This window comes from Ovis canadensis, chromosome 1 (assembly GCF_042477335.2).
Source record: "Ovis canadensis isolate MfBH-ARS-UI-01 breed Bighorn chromosome 1, ARS-UI_OviCan_v2, whole genome shotgun sequence".
Taxonomy (NCBI): domain Eukaryota; kingdom Metazoa; phylum Chordata; class Mammalia; order Artiodactyla; family Bovidae; genus Ovis; species Ovis canadensis.
Window position 1 is genome coordinate 134,367,546 of NC_091245.1, and position 11,269 is coordinate 134,378,814.

General features: G+C 43.2%; 1 pseudogene; it reads left to right on the top strand.

Moving 5' to 3' along the window:
* The first annotated feature begins 321 nt into the window (after positions 1 to 321).
* On the top strand, positions 322 to 1,459 carry LOC138439699 (EMI domain-containing protein 1 pseudogene; annotated as a pseudogene).
* Positions 1,460 to 11,269: the final 9,810 nt, after the last annotated feature.

Here is an 11,269-nt window from a genome sequence, read left to right on the forward strand (position 1 = left end):
AGGGTGCTGCAGAATTGCCCCTGGCCAATGAGCTGCTCTGGGAACAGCTACAGGGGCTTCCCCAGTGGCTCAGTTAGTAAAGAGTCTGCTTGTGATGCAGCAGACCCGGGTTTGATCCCTGGGTCGGAAGATCCATCCCCTGGAGAAGGAAATGGCAACCCACTCCAGTATTCTTGCCTTGAGAATCCCATGGACAGAGGAGCCTGGTGGGCTACAGTCCACGGGGTCGCGGGAGTTGGACACGACTGAGTGACAGCTACAGAACGGGGGTAAGACCCACTACAAGGTGATGTACAAGAAGATGACCGCCTTCCAGTGAATATGTGGCCTCCAGGCCCTGGCTGGCGAGCTGCAAGGAAGTTGAAGGCTCTTCTGGTTTCGTTTGCGCCCGGGTGGTCGGGCAGCGCCACCTGGCGGTTAGCCCTTGGGGCCCACAGGCTTCTCTGGTTTTCTCAACTGCAGCAAAGTGTCGAATTGACTGAGCAGTTGAAGGTGCTGGAGGCCAAGGTGGCACGGCTGACTGTCACGGAGTGGGCAGGGCCCCGACCCCAGCTGCCCCCCTGAGGAACCTGCCCCACCTTGGGGCTCCCCAGTTGCCCAGGGCAGCTCTGGAGATGGAGGCCTTCGAGGGCTGCCAGGAGCCAGAGAAAACCAGAGGCGTCCTCTGTTCCCTTGAGATGATGGAGTTGGTGCCCAGGGTCTTCCTTGGCCCACTGGCCCCACAGGAGACCCCGGCAGTGGGGGCCCAGTGGGGATGAAAGGTCCACCAGGTTTGCAGGGCCCCCCAGGGAGCTCTGGTCAGGCCAGAGCTGCGGGTACAACAGAGAGAGGGGACCTCCAGTGCCCCCAGGCCCTCTTGGCCCCCCTGGCCTCCCTGCCCCACCCCCAGCCCCTGTTGGACCACCCTACAACCGGATCTCCCAGCCTGAAGACCTGTTTCTGTCCAACACTTTCACTGAGACCAGCAGCCACTGGCCCCCTGGACTGGCTGGGTCCCCAGGCCCCTCCCCAGGTTTCATGGGTCCTCCTGGACTTCCTGGCCCCATGGGCATTCCTGGGAGTCCTGGACATAAGGGACCCCCCCCCCCCCAGGCCCCACTGTACCTAAAGAAATCTCAGGCCACCCTGGAGAGAAGAGCCAGAGAACTGCAACGGGAGCCCGGACCCACAGTCTCTATAGGGGCAGTGGGGAGAACCTGGCTGCAAAGGAGACTTTGGTGAGAAGAGCTCACTGGAACCAGAGGGGTCAGGGACAAGCCTTGCCACCCCCAGGGGCACCTCCAGCCTCCTGAAGGGCAAAAGGGGAGGACACACTGCCAGCTCCTAGATCCTGGCCCCCAAGAGCCGAGACAAGACAAACAGGGTGGCGGTGGCCCCATGGGGAGGGCCAGGCCAGGCTTCCCTTCCCAGCCTGGACTGGGTCGACTGTCTCTGGGGCCTGCTGGTCCATATTTATTAATATCCTCAGGGTCCCTTGTGCCACCTGGGCCTTTGGGTAGGGGTCTTGGTCCTGGTACCCCGTGCATGTCCGCCTTCCATGAGGTTGAGCAGGGACTGGGGCCTGAGAGGGAAGTGTGGCCCAGGTGAGAGGGCTCAGGACTCTGGGCCTCAGTTGCCCTCTGTGAAGTGGGGTGACGCAGGTCTGCGGCAGGGATGGCAGGTTTGGAGCTTCTGTCGTCTCATCAACTGCCTGGCCCTCCACACTTCCGGAGATGATGAGGGCAGGCAGTCTCAGCCTCCCCGCTCCCCAGCCAAACCTGGGGAGCCCACCTGCACCCCTCCTCTCCTTGTTTTCTGGTGCTGGGTTCCTGACCCTGAGGTCAAGCTACCTGATATGACTAGGTGTTCAGGGCTCCTGTGTCAGTTCTGACCACTGAACCCTCAGTTCCTTCTGGGGGCCTGGAAGAGGGGGCCACCTGCTCCCACAACTGCCTGTGACTGCCACAGCAGGTAGATGTGTATCAGCCAATAAAGGCCTCTGCCTGACTGCCAAAAAATTAAAAAAACAAACTAGAGACACCAGGTGGCATCTTTTCTTTAAGCCCAACTGTTGATACATGGTAGTCTTTCCAAAGTTGTATGTCTTCTATCTCAGTATTTGTGTTATCTTGAAAAACATTTAGCAATTTGCTAGAGGAGACTTTGGTGAGAAGAGCTCACTGGTATGTTTTAATTACCTGATTTGGCAAGGAACCCATACTGAAACAGTATTTTCCTTTGTAAATCATTTATTCATCACTTTGTTAGGGATAATATTGTTTTTTTTCTTTAGCCTAGATCAACAAGGTATAGCAAAGAATTCTGAGAGTGCCAGGCTGCGACAGTGCAGGAATGGCCGGGAGGAGCTACCCCACGTCCAATGTCAGAGGTCAGAGGTGGTGGCAGGGAGGAGACACCCCACGTCCGAGGTCAGGGGCAGTGGCTGAGAGGAGCTACCCCGCGTCTGAGGTCAGTGGCGGCTGGGAGGAGACACCCCACATCTGAGGTCAGGGCGGTGGCCAGGAGGAGCTACCCCACGTCCCAGGCCAGTGGCGGCTGGGAGGAGGCACCCCACGTCTGAGTTCAGGGGCGGACGGGAGAAGCCACCTCGTGCCTGAGGCCAGGGGCAGTGACCCTAAGGAGCCACTCTGAGCCTGAGGCCAGGGGCGGCAGCTGGGAGAGGCCACCCATGCCCGAGGCCAGGGCCGGCGGCCTGGAGGAGTAACCCAAGGAGCAGTGGCTGCACAGTTGCAGGAGGGCCTAGAGGAGCTATCCCAAGTTGAAGGTCAGAAACAGCGGAGGTAAGGAGATACCCCTCAACCAAGGTAAGGAGCAGCGGCTGTGCTTTGCTGGAGCAGCTGTGAAGAGATACCCCATGCCAAGGTAAGAGAAACCCAAGGAAGATGGTAGGTGTTGCAAGAGGGCATCAGAGGGCAGACACACTGAAACCATAACCACAGAAAACTAGTCAATCTAATCACACTAGGACCACAGCCTTGTCTAACTCAATGAAATGAAGCCATGCCTGAGGGGCCACACAAGACGGGCGGGTCATGGTGCAGAGGTCTGACAGAATGTGGTCCACTGGAGAAGGGAATGGCAAGCCACTTCAGTATTCTTGCCTTGAGAACCCCATGAACAGTATGAAAAGGCAAAATGATAGAATACCAAGAGGAACTCCTTGGGTCATTAGGTGCCCAATATGCTACTGGAGAACAGTGGAGAAATAACTCCAGAAAGAATGAAGGGATGGAGTCAAAGCAAAAACCATACCCAGCTGTGGATGTGACTGGTGATAGAAGCAAGGTCCGATGCTGTAAAAAGCAATATTGCATAGGAACCTGGAATGTCAGGTCCATGAATCAAGGTAAATTGGAAGTGGTCAAACAAGAGATGGCAAGGGTGAATGTCAACATTCTAGGAATCAGCAAACTGAAATGGACTGGAATGGGTGAATTTAACTAGATGACCATTATATCTACTACTGTGGGCAAAAATCCCTTAGAAGAAATGGAGTAGCCATCATGGTCAGCAAAAGAGTCCAAAATGCAATACTTGGAGGCAATCTCAAAAATGACAGAATGATCTCTGTTCGTCTCCAAGGCAAACCATTGAATATCACAGTTATCCAAGTGTATGCCCCAACCAGTAACACTGAAGAAACTGAATTTGAACAGTTTTATGAAGACCTACAAGATCTTTTAGAACTAACACCCCAAAAAGATGTCCTTTTCGTTCTAGGGAACTGGAATGTAAAAGTAGGAAGTCAGGCAACACCTGGAGTAACAGGCAAATTTGGCCTTGGAATGCGGAATGAAGCAGGGCAAAGACTAATAGAATTTTGCCAAGAAAATGCAATGGTCATAGCAAACACCCTCTTCCAACAACACAAGAGAAGACTACACATGGACATCACCAGATGGTCAACACCAAAATCAGATTGATTATATTCTTTGCAGCCAAAGATGGAGAAGCTCTATACAGTCAACAAAAACAAGACGAGGAGCTGACTATGGCTCAGATCATGAACTCCTTATTATCAAATTCAGACTCATATTGAAGAAAGCAGGGAAAACCACTAGACCATTCAGGTATGACCTAAATCAAATCCCTTATGATTATACAGTGGAAGTGAGAAATAGATTTAAGGGCCTAGATCTGATAGATAGAGTGCCTGAAGAACTATGGAATGAGGTTTGTGACACTGTACAGGAGACAGGGATGAAGACCATCCCCATGGAAAAGAAATGCAGAAAAGAAACGTGGCTGTCTGGGGAAGACTTCACAGAATAGCTGTGAAAAGAAGAGAGGCAAAAAGCAAAGGAGAAAAGGAAAGATATAAGGATCTGAATGCAGAGTTCCAAAGAATAGCAAGAAGAGATAAGAAAGCCTTCTTCAGCAATCAATGCAAAGAAATAGAGGAAAGGAACAGAATGGGGAAGACTAGAGATCTCTTCAAGAAAATTAGAGATACCAAGGGAACATTTCATGCAAAAATGGGCTCGATAAAGGACAGAAATGGTCTGGACCTAACAGAAGCAGAAGATATTAAGAAGAGGTGGCAAGAATACACGGAAGAACTGTACAAAAAAGATCTTCACTACCCAGATAATCATGATGATGTGATCACTAATCTAGAGCCAGACATCTTGGAATGTGAAGTCAAGTGGGCTTTAGAAAACATCACTATGAACAAAGCTAGTGGAGGTGATGAAATTCCTGTTGAGCTGTTTCAAATGCTGAAAGATGATGCTGTGAAAGTGCTGCACTCAATATGCCAGCAAATTTGGAAAACTTAGCAGTGGCCACAGGACTGGAAAAGGTCAGTTTTCATTCCAATTCCAAAGAAAGGCAATGCAAAAGAATGCTCAAACTACCCCACAATTGCACTCATCTCACATGCTAGTAAAGTAATGCTCAAAATTCTCCAAGCCAGGCTTCAGCAATACGGGAACCGTGAACTTCCGGACGTTCAAGCTGGTTTTAGAAAAGGCAGAGGAACTAGAGATCATATTGCTAATATCCGCTGGATCATCGAAAAAGCAAGAGAGTTCCAGAAAAACATCTATTTCTGCTTTCTTAACTATGCCAAAGCCTTTGACTGTGTGGATCACAATAAACTGTGGAAAATTCTGAAAGAGATGGGAATACCAGACCACCTGACCTGCCTCTTGAGAAATCTTTATGCAGGTCAGGAAGCAACAGTTAGAACTGGACATGGAACAACAGACTGGTTCCAAATAGGAAAAGGAGTACGTCAAGGCTGTATATTGTCACCCTGCTTATTTAACTTATATGCAGTGTACATCATGAGAAACTCTGGACTGGAAGAAACACAAGCTGGAATCAAGATTGCCAGGAGAAATATCAATAACCTCAGATTTGCAGAGATACCACCCTTATGGCAGAAAGTGAAGAGGAACTAAAAAGCCTCTTGATGAAAGTGAAAGAGGAGAGTGAAAAAGTTGGCTTAAAGGTCAACATTCAGAAAACGAAGATCATGGCATCCGGTCCCATCACTTCATGGAAAATAGATCAGGAAACAGTAGGAACAGTGTCAGACTTTACTTTTTTGCTCCAAAATCACTGCAGATGGTGACTGCAGCCATGAAATTAAAAGACGCTTACTCCTTGGAAGAAAAGTTATGACCAACCTAGATAGTATATTCAAAAGCAGAGACATTACTTTGCCGACTAAGGTCCGGTTAGTCAAGGCTATGGTTTTTCCTGTGGTCATGTATGAATGTGAGAGTTGGACTGTGAAGAAGGCTGAGTGCCGAAGAATTGATGCTTTTGAACTATGATGTTGGAGAAGACTCTTGAGAGTCCCTTGGATTGCAAGGAGATCCAAGCAGTCCATTCTGAAGGAGATCAGCCCTTCAGATGGAAGGAATGATACAAAAGCTGAAGCTCCAGTACTTTGGACACCTTATGCGAAGAGCTGACTCATTGGAAAAGACTCTGATGCTGGGAGGGATTGGGGACAGGAGGAGAAGTGGACGACTGAGGATGAGATGGCTGGATAGCATCACTGACTCGATGGGCGTGAGTCTGAGTGAACTCTGGAAGATAATGATGGACAGGAAGGCCTGGTGTGCTGCGATTCATGGGGTCGCAAAGTTCGGACATTACTGAGCAACTGAACTGAACTGAACTATTAAGTGCTATGTATCTATTTAAGTGGAATTATGTGTTTTCGTACAATTGCTCCTAAAAACAAAGCTAGATGAATAAAATGCATTCCAAATAGAGATTCTGGGGTCAAGCTTGCATCTGTAATGGAGATAGTTTGTATATTATGATCATTTTCTTTCTAATGCTTTAGGAGAGTTTTATCCTGCTAAGATTGAAGTAAAAATGCTTCAGTTTATAGAATATTAAATAAAAAGAATCTCTGTGTTAGAGATGAGATTGTTTGGTTTTAGAGTTATTCAGTGAGCAGCTGTAGTTTTTCCTTCCAATCTCACTTTCTAGATTGTTTTTAAAGCTGAATAATTCAGTTTAAAAGTCCAACAGCCTTATACTTTGAACTTCATGGTAACTTCACTAATATCACTGAGGATGATGAGAGCAGTGATGAAATTAGAAGATGATTGCTTCTTGGCAGGGAAGCTATGACAAACCTAGACAGTGTGTTAAAGATCAAGGACATAATTTTGCCAACAAAGATCTGTACAGTCAAGGTGTCATCTTTCCAGTAGTCATGTATCGATGTGAGAGCTGGATACAGTGGAGCACTGAAGAATTGATGCCTTTGAACTGTGGTGCTAGAACAGACTCTCAAGAATCCCTTGTAAAGCAAGGAGATCAAACCAGTCAATCTTAAAGGATATCAACCCTGAATAATCTTTGGAAGGACTAATGCTGAAGCTGAAGCTACAGTACTTTGGCTAAGAGAGTGACAGAGGATGAGATGACTGGATGGCATCACCGATTCAATGGACCTGAAATTGTGCAAACTCTGGGAGATGATGAGGAATAGGGAAACCTGGAGTGATGCAATCCATGGGGTCGTGAAGAGCAGACACGACCTGGAGACTGAACAACAACAACTTCATTTATTTCATTGAAGACTCTGTCCTCCTCACTTCCCTTACCTGTCATCAATCATTGTGAATTCAACTTCCACAGGGATTAGCCATCTAACACTCAGGTCTCTCTTCAGATGTCCTTTCTCCCCCTCCAGTTCAACTATCTACTGCTATGACCACACTTCAGATTTTCATCTCCAGATTTTGGGCCACGTTTGAAGACTTATTATAAAAATTTGCTTCCCATCCACAAATATCTGAACTTCCATCTCATTTGCTGAAGAAATTTAATTTCACAAGCATACAATTTCACTGGAACTCTAGGGCATTATTCTCACAATAATTTCATGATACAAAGCATCTTCTGACATCACTTTCTCCTTTGTGTAATTTGTATTCTATATTTAACATTATCATCCCTCTTTCACATCTCCTCAACCACTATGAAGTAGTATAATTAATATTACTATCACATTTATTATTATTGATTACCTCACATACACTTCTCTGCTACCCTAGTCAAACCCACTATCAGGTCTCTCAAACAGCTTTGTAATATGTTTCCACACTTCTACAGCTTTCCAATAGCAACACAGCAACATGATTGCCCTTAAAAAACAAAAAACAAAAAAAACTGTAAACTGCATCATTTATATTTCATGCTTACAAAACTGTTTCATTTCCATATTCTCCCTAATATAAATTACAAACTCATGTCTATGTCTAATGCCATCTAATCCTACCTAGTATCCATCTAAACCAAATTTCTGTTAACTTCCTCACATAAGTTAAATGTTACTGCTCTGCTTTGCTTCTCTCAGTTTCTATGACTATATCCTTCCCAATGTTTAAATCTTTCATTCAAGATTACCTCCACAGAGAGGACCTTGCTAATCATTTTCTTAAAGTAAGCACTGTCATATCACATTATTCTGTACTTCAATGCCTTGTTATTTTCTTTCATATGGTGTGTAATGACTATTGGTGTTTCCCTTGTGGCTCAGACAGTAAAGCATCTGTCTACAATGTGAGAGACCTGGGTTCGATCCCTGGGTTGGGAAGATTCCCTGGAGAAGGAAATGGCAACCCACTCCAGTATTCTTGCCTTGAAAATCTCATGGACGGAGGAGCTTGGTGCAGGCTACTATCCATGGGGTCGCAAAAAGTCAGGCACGACTGAGCGACTTCACTTTCACTTTCGCTTTCTTGTGGCTCAGATGGTAAAGAATCTGCCTGAAATGCAGGAGACCCAGGGATTGACAAAATTGAAGCCAGGACAATTTTAATGCTTCTACCAAATTTAATGCTTCTTATTTAGGGCCCAAATACATATATCCCCTCTGAAAATTTATGGTCAATTATGTTTAACCATGACAACAAATAGCATTTTTAAGATGTTGATATTATTTTTCACATCATGCATTTTTTGTTAATAAATATATTGTCAAGAAAGTAAAAACACATGCTGAGTGTGTTTTCTTAATTATGAGTTGAGTGAAAAGAAAAATAAATATAGTAATGATACTTGTTGCAGTCTGACACTTCAACAGTCATGGTGTTTGTGTTTTGCAGTCAGGGCATTGTGAAACGTCACAATATTTTGTATCTCACATATCAAGTCAATAGAATACTACTTTAATTGCTTATGTCTTCATGAGATGAATTGTTAAAATCTGTTAGCTGTCTCAAGTATACGTACCTCTGCATGGTTATAGACTACAGGGCAACATGTATTAATATCAGAACACATATTCAGAACCTTTCTGTAAAGCAGCCATTGCAGGCAGAGTCTTTACTATCTGAGCCACCAGGAAAGCCCAGTTTATCAATAACTTTCCAATTACAGCCATGTTTGGATTGTGGGAAAACTCATCCTTAAATTTAAAAATTTTCACATTTTAATCCCAGATACAAGTGACTATTATATTTTTCTGCTTTAAGTTGAGAGTTGTACATCTTATTGTGGCATCAAGAGTATTTAAAAAATATACTTATTTATTTAAAAATAAAAAAGTCAAAGACATAAGACTAGAATTTTGCACTATCAGTAAAGAAACTAAATCAGAATTATTTAAATAATATATGAGAATTTTATGCTGGGTGTTCAATAGCCCTAAAATAGTAAGCAACTTATGAAACAATAACTATTGTAATTACATATCACGTTAATAATTTATGAAGTCAGTTTTCCCCCCTAATTATACATTGTTAAGTTTACCTGTTAATAACATTATATTTTAATGCTTAACCTGGGTTCTATCACTGGGTCAAGAAGATCCCCTGGAGAAGGAACTGGCTACCCACTCCAGTATTCTTTCCTGAAGAATTCCATGGATAGAGGAGTCTGGTGAGCTACCGTCCATGGGATTGCAAAGAGTAGGACATGACTGAGTGACTAACATTTACTTATTTAGATAATTATTTATTCACTTATTTCTACTATCAGAAAAACAGTAATTATAACTATGGTGCTCTATGAACTATAAATTTAAACAGAAATTGATTGAAAGGCAGCATTCTTGGATTTTGGTGTTTGATAAAATTTGTGTCTCTACTAATGTTTATGGGATTATAGTTACTTTGCTAAGAAAGTATATCTCCTGTGTAACATTTTTTAACTTCTCAACAGTTTAGGGTTCTGAAGATTCATTTTAAAAGTTCCTAAATTAAAAGGAAATTATGAATGTATTAGTTAAAAACACACCCCCCCAAATGATTGAAATTAGTCAATATAATTTAATATGCACAGGTATCTGAACACTCATTTGAAGCTGAGAGTCAATTGGACTTCATTTTCTTTCTGAGTTTTTGGATACTTGCATTGTTCACAAAAAGCACACTTATAACTCGAGCTCTACATGTAGCTATCAGCTTCCAGACACTGTGATATTACATTCTAAGGATGGTAGAATATAGATATTTTGAAGGTTTTTCTCACTAATCTTTATTCTGAGATATTTTTAATTTTTAAAGTAAGGATAATTATTTTGTTTAGAAAAATCATATTAACATTATGTTTCAGTACTTCCTCCATGTTTTTATTCATTTGCCTTAGACATACAACTCATTTCATTGCACTGTTGAAGATCAGTGCACTGCCTTAACATCTTTCATGGTGGATGCCATGAAAGCCACTTGATATAATTGGAATGCATTCTTATTACGAAGTCTTGAGCAGATAGGTGAAACTCTTTTTCAATTAACCTTTTCTCTCTTCTGCCTCATTTCCCTTTTTCACTCTTTCCTGCTTCCCTGTGATTGCAGCCCCATTAAAGTGTTAGCATGTAACACATGGTGTATTTTATATTTTGTCCCCTCAGAATCTATTTTCTAGGGAACTTGGGCTAAGATGATCTCTAAGTGGAAAGAACACATTTAAAACATTTTAAAATATGGCAATAGAAAAACTATAGTGCCATATAGTGAACAAAAGCATATGAAAAAGAAAATTAAAAAGAATATGGCTGAACTTGAAAATAGCCAAAGATGATTTAAGAGGAGAGTGAGAAATTAAGGTATATGCCAGGAGTAACAAAAAGTAATGGAAAAGTTACTTTGATGCTAGACTTTAGAACAGTATCCTGTGTTCTCCTAATAAGGAGTTTTCATAATTTAAAGTAGTGTCAGAAAATTGTTTAAGGGGCCTAGAAACTGCCGTGCAAAAATATGCCACTTTCGTATTAGAACTATTTTGAGCTGAAGGCAATTGAGAATCAGCAAATGCAGTAAGAGTTCTCTTCCTCTCCATGGGCTCTCCCTGACCCAGGGGTCAAACTTGTGACTCCTGCATTGGCAGGTGAATTCTTTACCACTGAGCCACCAGGGAAACTCATTTGACTTTTTCTCACTTCAGGGAAGCATAGGTCTTCAGAGAGATACATATATAAGACGGCAAATCTTCACTTGCTCACCTAGCAGCCTAGAGAAGAGCTCCTGGGATCCATGAATTAGGGGTAATGAGAAAGTAGGGGATAAATTATGACTCCCAACAAAAAGCTTCAGGACAGTTGGTAGATTTCAATACAGTTTACAGTTTTCTATCTCAAACAAATATTTTATGGAATTTAATTATATACACCTGTGTTTATCTCTTCTCCATTATCTCAAATCTGAATTTAATCTTTTGTTATAAAGTAACCAAAGTTTTCTATCTCCAAAATCAGTTGTTCTTTTCCTGTTAATAGCAAAAGTATACTAATTAGAGTAGCTTGTTCATTGAATTTTTGCTGCTTTAACACATTATCATTCAATCTGAGATA